This window comes from Oreochromis niloticus, linkage group LG3 (assembly GCF_001858045.2).
Source record: "Oreochromis niloticus isolate F11D_XX linkage group LG3, O_niloticus_UMD_NMBU, whole genome shotgun sequence".
Taxonomy (NCBI): Eukaryota; Metazoa; Chordata; class Actinopteri; order Cichliformes; family Cichlidae; genus Oreochromis; species Oreochromis niloticus.
In genome coordinates, this window is record NC_031967.2 from 66,385,820 (window position 1) to 66,403,502 (window position 17,683).

General features: G+C 38.9%; 2 long non-coding RNA genes across 2 annotated transcripts; both read right to left on the reverse strand.

Moving 5' to 3' along the window:
- Positions 1 to 7,754: 7,754 nt before the first annotated feature.
- LOC102081583 (uncharacterized) lies at positions 7,755 to 14,686 on the reverse strand. Its single transcript, XR_268322.4, has 4 exons — positions 14,628 to 14,686; positions 11,973 to 14,541; positions 10,449 to 10,527; positions 7,755 to 8,085 (listed from the first exon to the last, which is right to left on the reverse strand). It is a non-coding gene; the product is annotated as an uncharacterized LOC102081583 (long non-coding RNA).
- A 148-nt stretch (positions 14,687 to 14,834) lies between these two features.
- On the reverse strand, positions 14,835 to 16,944 carry LOC112846052 (uncharacterized). The gene is made up of 3 exons (XR_003218835.1): positions 16,915 to 16,944; positions 14,953 to 15,430; positions 14,835 to 14,873 (listed from the first exon to the last, which is right to left on the reverse strand). It is a non-coding gene; the product is annotated as an uncharacterized LOC112846052 (long non-coding RNA).
- Positions 16,945 to 17,683: the final 739 nt, after the last annotated feature.

A 17,683-nucleotide genomic window follows, 5' to 3' on the forward strand; every position in this document is an offset into this window, starting at 1 on the left:
CTCAGTCTCCCTGGTTTCTGCGTCTACGTTTCATGTCTATGCAGTTATGTTAAGTTCATGTCATGTTTTATCTCCATGTCTAATCTCCATGTTTCCTGTTTTACTTTGAAAGTCTGTATTCAAAGTCAGTGTATTTAGTTTCACCTCTCCTGTCCTGTCGTTAGGTTCATGTGTGTCAGCTGTGCTCCCATATGTGGCCACTTCCCCTAATCATCCCTCATGTGTATTTAGTCTCTGTGTTTCATGCAGCCTGTGTCGCGTCATCTGTGTTCCCACCCTCCATGTTGTCACAGCCAGTCTTTGTATTCATAGTTTATCCTAGTATCACTTTCCCAGTTTAGTTATAGTTTAGTTTTGTCACTGCGCTTCTGCCTTGTTTGCACTCCTTGTCATCAGCCACAATAAAGGCTCGCTTTTCGTTCGAGCTCAGTTTCGTGTCCTCGCCTGTGTCCACACCTGAGTCCTCCACACACTCTCCATCCCTAACATGCTCCATAATATCCTCATCTATTATAGTAATCAGCAATAATCATATGCAAGCACAATCAGCAACTTAATCCAATTCATCATGATGGGGAGATCAATGTCAGAGAGCATGGAGTCATAATTATGAGGAGATACATAATTAAATAAATAAATAAAGATGACCAAAGTCATCTTAGAACCAAGTCTGGCTGCTCAGCAGTTACGTTACATCAGTGGGGCAGTTATTGTGAAACTCAAGTCTAAATGTATGGATGCTGCTTTTTTTTCATTGGGAAGATATTCACATATTCATTCAACAGTAAAATCTTATATAAACTTTTCAAAAGGCTAAAGTTTGGGATATTTACGATGTGGCCTTTTTGACAGGCAGGTGGATTCTAACGCAGGAGGCTGTACCTGTGGCCATTACCTGTGTGCTAGGCTTCGCCTCTTGACCATGTTTGTGCTATTGGAGCATTTTTAACGCCATTCAGTGATATGGTTGCTGTGCAGCTTATTTTCAAAACAGACCAACTAAGAAGTGTGTGCTCCAGCTTTGGTGAGGGAAATTGTAGGATTTTTTTATGTTAGCTCAAAATTAGCATGTATCTGTGCCTGAGTGATGCCCTCATACAGTCTAGGGATTTCAGAACCAGACTCTTCTAGTTTTGAATACCAACACTTTTCTGAAGTGTTCCTATTTTATAAAATAGCACTGCTCCTAACAAAAAAAAAAATCCACAAGACTCAGACCCTAAAGACAAACAAGTAAACAACAACAAGGAATATTACCTCTGCTTTGTTGTTCGTTGTGTCTTCGTTGTGATGTTTTGATGATGTTGTATGTGATGACACAGAAGTTATCTTCTGCAAATTTGTACTGATCTAATGAAATGATTCAAATTTCAGAGCAATTATTATAACTCACTTTAAATTTCTATATGGAAAGTTTTTTTTCATTCTAATTATTTGCAATAAAAACATGTTATTTGCATGTGAAATTAATGTAAAAACAAAACATCTATTCATAACAAATGTGTGGATTATTTAGGAAAATATAATGCAAAATCAGTAGTCTGAGTCATACCTTTGGGGTTCCTATAAACACATCGTCTCACCAGCAGAATCAGTAACACCAGTATAAAAGTTGCAGTGGCTGATGTCAAAAATGACAATGCAGTGATTGCAGGAGGGGAGAATGTACATGGAGGTGTGGATGAAGGTGGAGGTGTGGATGAAGGTGGCAGTAATGATGTCAGTGATGGTAATAATATACCTGGAGGTGTGGATGAAGGTGGTGGTGTGGATGAAGGCTGAGGTAATGATTTCAGTGATGATAATAATATACCTGGAGGTGTGGATGAAGGGGGAGGTGTGTATGTAGGTGGAGGTGTGGTGGTGTTTTTCTCTAAAATAAAGCAAACACAGTCATTAAGTTATTGTCACATTCTAAATGTTGAAACCTGCAGAAACACAGACAGGTGAGTGTGTCACCTGTCTGTGTTTCTGTAGGTTTAAACTGTGACAGAAGAAGGTTACTGACCTTGGTTTGTTGTGCAGCTCAGCAGTGAGATCAGAACTAAAGAGAAATGACACTCAGGTTGATTTGAGGTGAACATAAAGAACAACTCCACACAAACAGCTGACAAACACACAAACTCATCTCTCTGATATATCTGCTAATTTTCTGTTTGATACCAGCAACGTGTTTTAATTAGAGCATTCAGAGTGCACCTCCACTTAGAGTGAAAGGGCTAAACTAAAACGTAAATGTTTTATTACATTCTTATTACAACATGTTGATTATAACATGTGCTTCTATAACACGATGACCTTTGATCTAGATCTTTGAAATGTGTTTTATTATCTTTACTCATATGAGGAGCAGAATTGGCTGAAATCTTTGGCTTCTATAATCTGTAAAAGCTTAAGATTTTAAGATCTATTCAAATCAAAGATAAGGCAAGGCAAGTTTATTTATATAGCACAATTCAACAACAAGGTGATTCAAAGTGCATTACAGAGACATTAAATAACAAAAACAAATAAAAAGCATGATTTAAAATTGATTAAAAAAAACAGTAGATAAAATCAGAACAGTAGATAAAATCAGTAGTTAAAATGTAAGCTTTGAAATTCAAACTTAAGTGTGGATTTGGTGTTTTATTCAAATGCAGCTGAGAACAGGTGAGTCTTCAACCTGGATTTAAATAAACTGAGTGTTGCAGCTGGTCTGAGGCTTTCTGGGAGTTTGTTCCAGATATAAGGAGCATAAAAGCTGAATGCAGCTTCTCCGTGTCTGGTTCTGACTCTGGGGACTGATAACAGACCGGATCCAGATGACCTGAGAGATCTGGAAGGTTCATACTGGGTCAGGAGGTCACTGATGTATTTTGGTCCTAAACCATTCAGAGCTTTATAAACCAGCATCAGAACTTTAAAGTCTATCCTCTGACGGACAGGCAGCCAGTGTAAAGACCTCAGAGCTGGACTGATGTGGTCCACTTTTTTGGTCTTAGTGAGGACTCGAGCAGCAAAGTTCTGAATGAGCTGTAGTTGTCTGACTGATTTTTTAGGTAGACCTGTAAAGATGCTGTTACAGTAATCAAGCCTACTAAAGATGAATGCATGGACTAGTTTTTCCAAGTTCTGTTGAGACATCAGATCTTTTATCCTTGAAATATTCTTGAGGTGATAGTAAGCTGACTTTGTTATTGTCTTAATGTGTTTTTCTAAGTTTAGGTCTGCATCCATCACTACACCCAAATTTCTCGCCTGGTTTGTGGTTTTTAGGTGTATAGATTGAAGTTCTCTGTTGACCTGTAATCGTTTCTCTTTTGCACCAAAGACTATTACTTCAGTTTTATTTTTGTTTAGCTGGAGAAAATTGTGGCACAACCAGTCATTAATTTCCTCAATGCATTTACCAAGAGCCTGTACAGGGCCTCGGTCTCCTGGTGACATTGTGATATATATTTGTGTGTCATCTGCATAGCTGTGATAGTTTATTTTGTTCTTCTTTATAATCTGTGCCAGTGGGAGCATGTAAATGTTAAACAGAAGGGGTCCCAAGATGGAACCTTGGGGAACTCCACATGTGATACTTGTCTGCTCAGATGTGAAGTTACCTACTGATACAAAGTATTTCCTGTTTTCTAAGTATGTTTTGAACCAGTTTAGTACAGTTCCTGAAAGACCTGCCCAGTTCTCCAGTTGCTTGAGTAATATGTTGTGGTCAACTGTATCAAATGCTGCACTGAGATCCAGTAAAACTAAGACTGACATTCTTCCACTGTCTGTGTTCAGACATATGTCATTAAACACTTTGGTCAGAGAGGTTTCAGTGCTGTGGTTCTGTCTAAAACCTGACTGGAAGGCATCATAGCAGTTATTCTGTTTTAAGAAGTAATTGAGCTGTTGAGAAACTGCTTTTTCAGTAATCTTACTTAAAAATGGGAGATTTGAGATCGGCCTGTAGTTATTCATTTGTGTCTTGTCAAGATTGTCCTTTTTCAGTATAGGTTTAATTACAGCAGTTTTTAGTGATTCTGGAAACACACCTGATGTTAAAGAAAAGTTGACGATCTGTAACAGGTCTGACTCCAAAGTCTTTGAGACCTTTTTGAAAAAACTTGTTGGTCTTTGCTGTTAATAGGGTGAAACTGTTTGATGGTGTTTAAACAGTTTTTCGGTGGACACAGTACATTTCCTGGATCTGCTGTTGATGTATCAATTGCTTGTTTAATCTTTTGGATTTTTTCTGTGAAGAATTTGGCAAAGTCATTGCAGGCCATGGTCGAATGAAGTTCAGCTGCCACTGACACAGGAGGGTTTGTTAGCCTGTCAACTGTAGAAAATAAGACCCAAGCATTATGACTGTTTTTGGTGATGATGTCAGAGAAGTAGGACCTCCTTGCACTCCTCAGTTGTAAGTTATAATTGTGAAGTTTCTCTTTATAGATGTCATAATGAACCTGGAGGTTTGTTTTTCTCCATCTGCGCTCAGCTTTCCTACACTCTCTTTTTTCATTTTTCACCAGTGTGGAGTTTCTCCATGGAGACTTTTTCCTTCCAGAGATAACCTTCACCTTAATGGGAGCAATAGTGTCCATTACATTTAACATTTTAGCATTGAAGCTATTAACGAGCTCATTGACTGAACCTCTGGACAGGTCAGGTGTTAATGGGAAGACCTGGTTAAAGATCTCACTACTGTGTTCAGTTATACACCGTTTTGTGATCACTGCTGTTGATATATTTGTGTGGGCTGAAATTTTACTTCAAAGAAAAGTAATGATCAGACAGGCCCACATCAGACACAGTAACCTTTGAAATGCTCAGGCCCTTGGAGATCAGTAGGTCAAGAGTGTGTCCTCTATTATGTGTGGCCTCCGTTACATGCTGAGTCAGCCCAAAGTTGCCCAGAGTGTTACTCAGGTCTTTAGTCCCTTTGTCCTGAGGGTTGTCCACATGGGTGTTAAAATCCCCAACAATAATTACACAGTCGAAATCAACACAGATCACAGACAGCAGTTCACTGAGGTCATTAAAAAAGTCTGTGCAGTATTTGGGAGGCCTGTAAACATTAAGAAACACAACTTTGGATGGGGTCTTCAGCTGTAAAGCCACATATTCAAAAGACTGAAAACTTCCAGGAGATAGCTGCTTACATTGAAATGATTCAATAAATAAGACAGCGACCCCTCCTCCTCTCCTGCTCACCCTGGCCTCACTGATAAAACTGTAGTTAGGAGTCAGTTCAGACCTGCAGTTGGTCCTCGTGGTGTTTTGAACTTGAATTCAGCCTGATTTGTTTTTCATGTCTTCTCCTCCATCATCAGTTATCAGGAGAGCAGACAGTCAAAGTACAAGAATTCAAACAAACACAGAGATTCTACTTACAGAGCAGACACAGCACAGATGTTTCCTTCATCGTCCTTCTCACTCATTTGAGCTTTTTTTTCATTTCTGTCACTGACACCAAGTAAAGCCCGCCCTCTTCCTCTGAGCACCAGCTTTTATATTGGTTCATATAGTGATTGTGAGACTAAATTCTTTTCTTTTTCTAAAAATATGTGTGAAAAAATACCAAGTCCCTTCATAAATACTTTGAGAACACTGTTATTACTGCAACACAAACTACAAGACGTTAATAATTACCATTATTGTCATCGTCCTTGGTCATTTGACCCAGGGTTCACAGTTTTCCTGTGTTTCTGTATCATGTTAAGTTCATTTGTTATTCTATGGGTCCTAAGTTATTCAGTTTAGTTTATTGGGTTTTTCCTAGTGTCTTTAACCCGTGTGTCTTCCTCTGTGTATTAGAATTCTGGTGCCTTGTTTCCCCTTCTTGTGTTTTGTTCCATGTTTCCCAGCCCATAATGTCTGTGCTCTCCCTCGTGCTCTTCAGTGTTCTCTCTCTCCCTCCAGTCTGCATCTCTGTGTATTTCCTGTTTTACTTTGAAGGTCTATGTCTTACATTAATGTTTTCTGCTTTGCTTCCTTGTCTCGTCTTGCCCAATCACTTCCAGCTATGTTATCACCTGTTCCTTGTTCCCTCGTGTTCCTGTCTGTGTATTTATAGTATGTGTCATCTAGTGCTTGTTAAAATTATAAACATATAATTTTAACAAAGTGACATGCCTCAGACATTGGTTGGCACTGATGAAAATAAAAATCATAAAAACATCTCATATCCTCTGCTCTCAGTGATCTGTAGTTTGGTTGATGAACAAATCTATGTCCATGTAGTTACGTCCCCCTCAGTGAGAGAGGCAGATATGAGCTGAAACACAGGAATCAAACCAGGGATGCTGCTGTTATGGAGCTGAACTGGAACCATTCAGACACTGAGGCCCTCTGAACACGTTTTAATTACAGCTGTGCAGAGACACACTGATGACTGACTGGAACACTATGATTCACATTTTACATTAACACCATCCTCCCAGGTCAACACAGTGGCCTGTGGGATCACTTCCACCATCTAACTGGGGCCTTTCTGTGTGGAGGCTGAGTGTTCACCCTGTGTTTGCATGGGTCAGATCTGACTGTCTCCCACAGTCCAAAACAGTTATTTGGGTTAATTGGTGATTTTAAATTGCCCATAAGTTTAAATCCACATGGAAATCTGTCTCTCTGTGTTAGCCCTGCCGAGCTGTTGTCTACTATGACCCTGTTAAAGATAAGCAGAGGAGAATGGAGGGATGGATCATCCTCCCACATGGTTTATATATGGCCACTAGAGAGAGTTTGACTTTGAATACTAACATGGATACATCAGAACATCAATAATGATTTCATAGTAATACTGAGGATGTGCTGTTCTTTAAAAAAGTCATTTTAACTGAGGGTGAAGATTATATTCACTTAAATACGTGTTTGGAACTGCGATGAACGAGATTGAGAACCAGTGAGGCTGTTTGGACTTTCCTATGAAACATCAGTGCAGGAGTCTCTCATTACATCTGTTTACAGTGAGGACAAAGAAGCAGCAGAAACACACACAGAGAGAACATGGAATAGATGAGCAGCAGCAAATAGTCTGCAGGGAGAGAGAGCATGCAGCTGCTGCAGCACTTCCTGGAAATCACATGACTGTAATCAGTGTACAGGAGAGTAACTGGTTACATTTCCTCTTTGTGATTGAGGTGATTTTCTTCTTTATATTGTGTCAGATAAAGTCTGACAGCTTTTGGTTCCTCAGATGACAAAACACATTGAATTCATTTGATATGATGTGTTTCAAATGATTTACACTAACTGCACATGACGTTCATCTGTAAAAAGAAAAGTGAAGCTTTAATACAAGTGAAACAGTTTGTTAATCCACTGAATCTAAATGACAACAAACTATAAGGTCACTGAGGTCATTTAAAAAAAAATATATTTTCAAAAAATGGCATAACCCAATGTGTGACAGTATAAAAGACTTTTATTGTGAAAATACTCTATGGGTTATATTTAGGATGCTGTGTTGATGCATAACTCATATGAGGACTGATAACTGCTTGGTTTAGGGCCAGAGTCATCAAGTAAATAATTTTATCCCTCTGGCTAATTTCACATTAAGTGTAAGAATGATTCTGTATTTTTATTATTTTCTTTCCTTTATTTTACACAGACAGCATTGATCCTCCATATTTATACATGCACAGCTGCTCCTGCAAAAGGAGGAAACTGTACAAAATAAAATTCTTTTCTGGTTTTAAAATTTATGGTTTTGACTGCATTACAATGATTATCCTTTATACTTTGTCAAAAACCAAAGAACCACATGAGAAAAAAAGTGTGAACAAAAGTTTATTAATCCTACAGTGAAACAAAATCACTGGTATGGGAAACAGAACAAAGTGTCAAACTCATAGAGTGACTTTATTATCATTGTTTATTTTAAGTACTAACAAAATTCCAGTTAAACCTATGCAATTTTTAAAGCATATGAGTCTAAATAAGTGGAAAAAAATATGTAAAACACATAGAGTAATCTTTTGAACATGTGGATGTCCTCTGGTCTGAGGTGCTGGGGGAACCAGTTAGAGACCAGCAGCTGGACGTCAGTGGTTGGACTGGTGGACTACATCAGTGAAGAGTAGACGACGTCTGGCTCTGGTTTAAAGTCTGAACACAAACACACACAGTTCAAACAACAGGAAACATGATTACAAGCTTTGTAGTTCAATCAAGACCTCCAATCTCCACCTCTCTGCATCACACACAGTCCCAGTCCAGACTTTACTGGGAACCAGCTCAGATATAAAATATTTCACTTCCTGCACTGCCTACACTTTAGCTGCTTCCTGAAATAAAAAAAAAACAAAAATCAAACCTGGAACCCACAAAACTGAAGCAATTACTTTACAAGAGTCAGACATTTGCTGCTTAAAGCTGCTCCCTCTCTTCTCTCCAGCCTGAAAAAAAATCTTAGATAGGCTAAACAGTGAGTCTTAAAAACAGGAACAGTAATCTGCAAAAAGACAACAAAAACCTGGATCTAAAAATTGTGGAACATTATAATTATGCACAGATATAAGGATAATACTACTCCAAGAAGTAGCCTTAAATAATAAAAGATGGCCAAATATGGCCCTGCCATAAGATTCTAAATATGAAATGGAAAACTGACACTGAGCAGGATATTTATAATATAATTAGTATGATACAAATGTATAATCTGTTTTCCAAGCTGTTGGTCACATATTTTAATGAAAAAACAAAAAAAATTGTTCTCTTCATAGTTTTCTTTTTGTCTATAACTGACATTATACTTGGTGACTACTGAGGAGACTGCAGCTGAATTATGTTGTATAGAATAAAACACTGAGCTATAGCTGTGGTAAAATCAGCTTTTTTTTCTTTATTCAGAGGTCAAGCTATAACTTCTGTAAACAGCAGCAGATTTTCACAGTTTTTACCACTTTTTAACACCTCTGCTGAGAAACAGCGAGTGACTACAATAAACTGGGGGTGTTTGTGTGAGTAAAACTGAGCAACCACAAAGCTGCCATCTTTTGTTAATGCAGACTGGTACACCTCCCCACAGAGACCAAAGCAAGCATGTTTTCACAACAATATTTTTAGCCAAGCAGCAACACAGTATGGTAGGAAGCGTTTTCATGTTCAGGCTATGGTTAAGTAGAACAGCAGGAAGCTGCTGCTGTGGTTTTACATGCAGAAGTCAAAATGATTCATTGTATTAAAGGGACAGTTTTTCACCCTGAACACACACAGTTAAAGACTTTTAGTCTGTTCATATGTCTCATTATACGCCTCACATTCACAACAAATTCATCCTGGTTAGATCTTGCTGCCAAAAGTAGATTTAGAGGATACACCTGACCTGCTTTTGGATTAATTGCTCAGTTACAGTACTTCTAAAAGTCATACCACACCTGACATCTGGGCCATACAAGGTCAGCCTATACCATGGTCTAGATTATTAGCCAAAATGGACCAAACAAAACTGCACATCTGCCACATTTGGACCAACCAATGCTGAGATATTTTATTCATCCTATAAATATATTTTCATATATGTTTATCATGTAACAGTTGAACCTGATCTTGAATGCATGCTGTACAAAAAAAAAGAAATAACAAGAAAAAGGATTAAATAAATAAAAAGAATGGCTGAAGGGTTTAGGAGTTTCAGCTCCTTAACATGTGACACCCTCTTTTCAAACAGACCAAACAAAATTGGACAACTGACTCAAAGGCTATTTCATTAGCAAGTGTTTGTGTTTACTGATGATGTGACACAGGACAGAAAAAGCTGAATGAGGTGTTCAGAGACCTACTGTCTGCTTAAGTCCAGCTAAATGCAGTCAAACTGATTGGATAGACATGACTCATCAGCAGAGTTGTGTACTCCATTATTGTCAAATTTTTAAGCTATGAAGACCAAAAAGGGGTTTCAGGAAATCAGCACAAGTCAGCACAAGATCTAGAGTGTGATTAGGTCTTGGGCTCATTTACATCTTGATAGAAGCCAGCTGAGTCAATTTATAAATAAAAAGTTTAAAATATAAAAGTTGTTACAGATATATGTTGGTTGGTTGATCAGTAAAGTAGAGGGAAAGATTTCTGCCTCTTTCTCAGCCTGCTTTTGGATAGAACTGCTAAATGACCAGCTCACATGGGGAAAAACAACTATTCCTGTTCCTAACTGGAACCTGACAATGGAAAATGGAATTTAGCTACCTTAATTAACTGTGGAATCCTTTATCTGTCAGGCATTGGGAAGGTTCCTTGTGATTATCTGGAATACATAGCTTACCTGCCAATTTGTAAAAAAAAAAAAAATTTAGCTCTGTTCTTGTGTCTAATGTGTTTTTGGGAGATGATGACTTGGAGCTCTGGCTTTGTGTCTCCTCCCAGGATCAAACTGGGAATCTATCACGTGTTAGATAAATGTGGAAATCATAACAGTGTAAGGCCACTCTGTAGACATGAACCATGATGGAAACAACCACTAGCAGACTTACGTTTAATTTGGCTTTCTTTCACCATGATTTCTTCATAAGTGATCTCACCAGTTTGAGTAAACTGCCGCTGGATCACTCCCTGCACAATAAAGGACACACAGAAGACATCAGTGCAGGCACAACAACTCATAGCAGAGGTTATATATTAATGCTATTGCAGAAATATTTACACAAGAAACCATTCGGATACAAAAAGTAATTGAAAATTGACACTGGAAACATAACTGTTCATCATCACGATTAGTGTATTGAGTCAGAATGTCAGGATACTAAAAAATATAAAAGTTTCCAACATTTCAGAATTTTTAAAATAGACACAGACATAAGCTGAATTCAAAATATTCGTGTCACATTAATATGAAGCAACAAGGGCACCCAAAGGTAAATTGTGAATAATACCAGAGTAAATTAATTAATGAGCGTATTCATGAGAGTCATTATTAACTTGTCTCTGTCTTTTTAACCCCCCTCACCCCTGTGTTGAAACACCTGCAGCTGAAGTGTTTCTATCAGAAACAGGATGCTGGACGACTGCAGAGCTGTTAGCTTCAGTTAACCACAGACCACAAACACACAGTCCAGTACAGAAATGACAACAGATAACACGTGACAGCAAACTTTAAAGACAAACTCTCATATCTGATTAAAATGATCAAGTTGTTACATTTTGGACAAAGGAAGCAAATAAAAAAAAAATGCATCAATGGAAGTGTAAAGGATAAATGTAAACTAAAACAATAACTAAATAAATAAATAAAAATTATATATTTGTTTTGTTGTTACATCACACATTTTTTTTCCACTCGCATACTCCATAATGTCGTCATCCATTACATATATATATATCAACCGTAATCACAATCAGCAACAATCAGCATCAAACTTAAACCAAGTCAGAAAGACTTTTGCCAAAGGAAGCAATTCTAACAACTCAGCAGTTATACATTTTATGTCTTTAGGTTTTTTGTTTTTGTTTTTGTTTTTTTCAGTGTTTAGTAGAAATTGCACATACACAATTACCAGTAAGATTTATACAAACTTTTCAAAATCTTAAAGTTTGCATTAACTGGGCGGTGGCCTCTTTGACAGACAGGTTGATGATGACACAGGCAGCAGGCTGTAGCTGTGAGCTGTCTGCTACCCAATTGGAATCCCCCATAGTGGACCAGTGGACTACTGTACCATCTGAGCTTTTATAATGCAAATTCTATTCTGGCCAATAATATGGCTGGTGTGTAGTTAACTGTACTACCAGACTATTCACAAAGTCTGAGCTACAGTTTTGGTGGTTAGTTAGCAGTAATTAGCAGCCATCTGTGTCTGACCACATAATATCAATGGATTTAGCTTGAAAACAAAGCTTTTCTAAATACAAAATAGTCACTTTTGGTTGCAAAAAACACCCCTTTCCAACAGTGTTCCAATTTTCTAAAATAACTCTTCTCTTCTGACAGATCTGATCTCAAAACAACAAGAACTGGACCCTGAAAAAAGAAAAAAAAACCCAAAAAGAATCAACATTACCTCTGCATTTCTTGATTGGTTGTTTTTGACAGTGTGATGTTTCGATGTTGCAGTATGTCATGTTTTCTTCTGCTGAAATGAACCAAATTTACGGTCAATTTCTGTAAAAGTTGTCATTCGAAATTTACTCAAGAAAAAAAATTGTCAACATTCCTACATTTTAATGTATTGTAAAAATTGTTGTTATTGGTGTGATTCAAGATGGCACCTGTGGTTGGCACGCCATCTACCGCTCTCTCGTTGTACAACATCTCAGTTCCACACTGTCTTGTGATTGCCGGACACTGAAAATAGGTTCATGGCCCAAAGTTTTATCTCTGCTTAACAAAGGTAGCCAAGATTCTCTGCCTCCTCATCTGGAAGCAATACCATTGTGCTGGATTCGCCTTCCACTGCCACCATCTACGTGCAAGCGACGCAGGAGACAGGGTACCTTTGGAGGTCACCTCGCTAAGCTGAGACTCTAGATTTCTTGCCTTCCCAATGGTCTTCACTTCATTCACCAATCTTTTCCATGAATCCTGGTGCCATGGCGTGGACCCTGTGGACTCCTGGTTGGTTCCCTTTGTTGGCTCTATCAAGAGGAGCCCTCTTCAATCCCTGCCTCTTCGCCATTTGTGTTGGTGAGGAGCGAGTTAATCCAACATTCGACCTGTGGCTCAGGTTGTTGCTGCAGGAAAGTCTCCGACCCAGCTCACCTCAGGTTGGGTTTAATAAATGTCAGATCGGTGGCAAATGAAAATGTCTTTTCTTGCATTGGATTTCCTCTGTCTGACAGAAATGTGCTCCTGTTCTTAACTACTGCCAGCTAGCTGTGCTTATTTTAGCGCTCCGAGATCTGTTTGTGCCGGAGGGTTAGCTGTTGCTTTTAAAGCACACTTCGCCTTTAAGCAGCTATCGTCAAGAAGATGCTACACCACCTTTGAACTTTGTTTGTGTGAACTGGTCCACTCGCTGCTGTGTGCAGTGGTTTAACTGCCTCCTAAATATAATGATTTTTTTTTTTAATCTCAGTTCTCTGACGTCTGACATGCCCATTGTATTTATCACTTTCACTATATTTCTAAAGCCCTTCAAAAACAACATTATAGCTTACCAAAGTGCTGTACAAAATATAATATACAAAGGGTAAAATGTTTAACACAGATCACGACCCAAATTAGGTTAAAACCCAAGGAGAAGAGATGTTTTTAAACGAGTTTTGAAAACAGCAAGGGATGGAGCCTGCCTGACCTCCAGACACTCGCTCCTCTGGATTTATAAAATGTCTTTGGGACATTTAAAAGCACTTGGTTTGCTCCATGTTGCTCTTGGTGCTGCTCTTAAACAGGTTGCACCTGTCCAACGCTGTTGAGGCTTCGGCTCAAATACAGCAGAGCATTTTTCTACACTGTTCGATCAACTTGTATCCAGTCGTTCTAAGTTGTCCACCTCAGATGGATTACTCTTTCATCTGGACTGTTGTGGTCTGGGTGAGTCCTTGGGTTTTTCCACTCAGTCACAGTTCCACCCCTGGGCAGAGTTGCTGCTTTCCTGCATGTCTCCACACCTGCTGCCAATTGAGCTGCCAGTACTTAAGACCAGCGCTCACCAGTCCTCTTCCTCTTCGCCAAGTCTTCAGCTAACCACACTATCCTGTTGTCTGCCACCTCCATCTCCTGGCAATACACACTTTTATCCTGAAGCTGGTTTGTGCTTGGCAGCTCTTTGTGTTCACTCACCTGCTTGCCCTCCTGTCACAGTACTCAATTGGGCCAAAACTCCTCACTCGGACCACTCACCCCTTCCTTACCATTCCTCCACCTGCCAAATGTTCAGAGCCTCCAGGTCATGTTTCCTGCCCCGTACCCCTGTACATATCCCCTCGTCACAATCCTCTGGTGCTTTTGTAAATCTACTATTTCTCAGAGTTTAGCATCACTCCTGTTTACCACCGTAATTGAAGTCCCATGTTATTTCTCATAGGACACAGTATTTGTCAAGCCCTAGAAAATAAAGTTCTGTTAACTACACTCATCCTTGGCTCTGTGTATGATCTGCATTTAAGTCTGGTTGTCGGGTTCGGCCTCGGCCGTGACATGGACTATGTAAATCTGTTCTTGATGTTGTTGCTTCTCTAAGCTTTGGAATGATCTCCCTTTTCACATCTGTTTTAGTGGTGGTCTTTAAATCCAGGTTAAAAACCATTTTTCTATTTGCTGGCTTTTGACTCCGTGGGTAAGTGACACTGTTGTTTTATTGCTATTTATTTATTTTATTTATTAATGTACTTTTTTATTTCTGCTGTACACTTTGGTTGGTCTCGTGTTGTTTTTAAAATGCTATATAAAAAAACAATTATACTATGCATGTATACAGAATGGAACATATATACACTTGTAAATTCAGGAAGTCTCACCTTCAAGTTTCCTGCGAACACATCGTCTCACCAGCAGAACCAGTAACACCAGTAGAACCAAAACACAGACTGATCCAACACAATACAACACATAGAGAACAGGAGGACGAGTGATGGAGGTGGAAACAGGAGGAGGTGTGGATGTAGAAGGAGGTGTGGTGGTGTTTCTCTCTAAAATAAAGCAAACACAGTCATTAAGTTGTCGTCACATTGTGAATGTTGAAAGCTGCAGAAACACAGACAGGTGAGTGTGTCACCTGTGACAGTGATCCAGCTGGATGGAGACTCTCCATGAGCGCTGATGTCACACTTGTAGAGGCCTTCATCAGACCTGGAAACATGCTGGATGGTCATGTGACCTGTAGGCTGCTTCCTGATGAGGGAGCCATCTTTATAGAAAGCAGCTGGGAGGTTGGAGGGAGTGGTCTTTGTTTTACAGAGCAGAGTGACGTCATCTCCCTCCATCACAGGGAGGACAGGACTCTGCAGGATCACTGATCCACCTCAACACAGAGACAAACTACAGCATTTCATCCATTTACACACAGCTTCATCAACACTAACTCCACACACTCAGCTTACCAGTGACTGTCAGGTTAACCATGTTACTGATGGGACCCTCTCTGGACTCACACCAGTAAACTCCACTGTCATGAGGCACCATCATATTGATGTTACAGGAAGAACCAGCTGGTTTTCCCCATCCATCTCCACACTGAGTCCTCTGTTGTTTGCTTGTGTTTCTCCTCAGAGTCCATCCAGCAGAGCTGTCGTCCTCCTCACAGCTCAGAGACACAAAGTCTCCTTCAAAGAACTGAGAGCTGCTGGGACTCACAGTCAGACGAGCTGTGAGAGTTAATATTATAAACTGATGATTTGTTATGCTACATGCTGTAAGAAATCTTCAAGGAACATTTCATCATTTCATCATTTCATCAGTTTTGGGATCCCAGACATGAACCCAATCAGGTCATATCAGTGAGCATTTCTCAGGTTTAAACTGTGACAGAAGAAGGTTACTGACCTTGGTTTGTTGTGCAGCTCAGCAGTGAGATCAGAACTAAAGAGAAATGACACTCAGGTTGATTTGAGGTGAACACAAAGAACAACTCCACACAAACAGCTGACAAACACACAAACTATTCTTTTTATATATCTGCTCATTTTCTATTTGATGCCAAGTTTGAAGAAAAAAATGAAGAAAGTGTTTAAATGGTGAAATGTCCATCCATCCTCTTAAAGACTTAAACATGAGAGAGAATATAAGTATTTGAGTGGTCAGTGAAAAACATTAATCACCAGCTGATGTTTGGACTGACTACCACTGCACCTCTGTGACACTTGTAATGTTAAATATAATTTATGGATCATTTAGCTTCATTAACATTTCTCAACAAATCCAAATCTTTCTGGAAAACCTGTATGGATATTAAAGTATTTGCATAGGTTGGAGTCTTCACGGCTTTGATCTAAAATAGAGTTTGTGGAGATACAGAAATATTTTACTGGTATGATATAACCTTCAGCATTAACATTGCATTAATAAAATTCCTTATAGCATTGATATTGCATTAAAGATGTTTATGAAACTTACTGCTACTAACCTTTCACTTACAGGTGCAGCCAAAGTCAGTTTATACACATTGCATGATTGTGCTCATTAACAGAGTTGATGTTCAGTCTCAGTGTATTAGAGGTTTTAAGCTTCGCTGAGCACAATGTCTCAGTTGATATATTGAGGGTGACTTAGAGATAGAAGGCCGCATACACGCTTACAAACACATATAATCCATAAACCTTCAAGGCCGGAGGCCTGAAATTCATTTTGCTTTTAACTGCATTTTAGTCTACTTAGTAACAGATGACAGAAGATTAGTTAAAGAAGAGCATCGGCCTCAGGGACCATGTAGGCTTGAAACTTATGGCCCTGTATGGAAGGTGTGACAGAAAGAGGAACTTCTCTGTCTAGGGGTTTAAGATTGACCATTTACTGTAACCGATGCATATTATGTTCATTTGTGACGCATGAGGGGGCATAACCCTGATGAATGAAACCATTCTGAATTGAGCTGTTCGGAGAAAATCGATGCTGGTGTTGCAGTATACATCTTCCCACACGTGTACTCAATAAATCATTGTTTGACTGAACTCTTCTGGGCCTTTGTTGGTTTGTTTCATTGCTCAACATTTTTGAACCCGTGACAAGTTTCTTACAGTGATCATAATGATTACAAACATGTTAAATGAATACACAGATTTTATAGAAAATATCCACTACTTATAATAACCCATTAAACTCATGTGTCCACTGTGCAGCTGTGTTGATATAATGAGTGAATGATTTGATCTTTTCACTGCCTGCTGTGTTTCCTCGACTCCTGAGCAAAGATAAAGAGTCAGTTCAGACCTGCAGTTGGTCCTCGTGGTGTTTTGAACTTGAATTCAGCCTGATTTGTTTTTCATGTCTTCTCCTCCATCATCAGTTATCAGGAGAGCAGACAGTCAAAGTACAAGAATTCAAACAAACACAGAGATTCTACTTACAGAGCAGACACAGCACAGATGTTTCCTTCATCGTCCTTCTCACTCATTTGAGCTTCTTTTCATTTCTGTCACTGACACCAAGTAAAGCCCGCCCTCTTCCTCTGAGCAGGAGGAAGAGGGTGGGCTTTGCAGTGTGCAAACATGAAGCAAACAAAGTGTGGGTGAATTTTTTTACTTGTAAAAAGGAAAAAAAATATTATAAATGTGTCACTGGGCAGGGTCTGTCACTCTAAGCTTTTTAACACAGTCCTCTCTCGTGACATCTGGTGGCAAAAATATGAGGAACAGTTTGAATCTACAATTTAAAGTGTACTATTTCATTATGGCTGCCCACTCTACAGGGCGGAGTTCACAATTCTGTTTGAAAGTCAGCCTTGTGTTGCTTTGAACATGTATTGTTTCACATGAAAAAAATGTCTAATTGCTTAAAAATAAATGTTGTCAATAAACTTCTTTAAAAATGTGCCATGGTGTGGTCTTTCTTTGCTTATGACTTCTTGATGTTGGTAAATACAATAGATGAAAATACATAATAAGCATTTAATACACATATAATAATGCTTCTGAAGCACTGTGCTGTTTCTATTCAGTCAGCTTCAAGTCGCCTATGACTAGTTAAAGTTTTCCATGTCTTTCATTAGTTTTTTCTTAGTTTAGGTTATCATTTAGTTTTTCACCTTTCTTTGCCTGTGCTTTTGTTATTGTGGTAGTTATCAGCTAAAATAAATATCTCACTTTTTCTTAAAGTTTTGTCCTTTCTCTCGTGTAT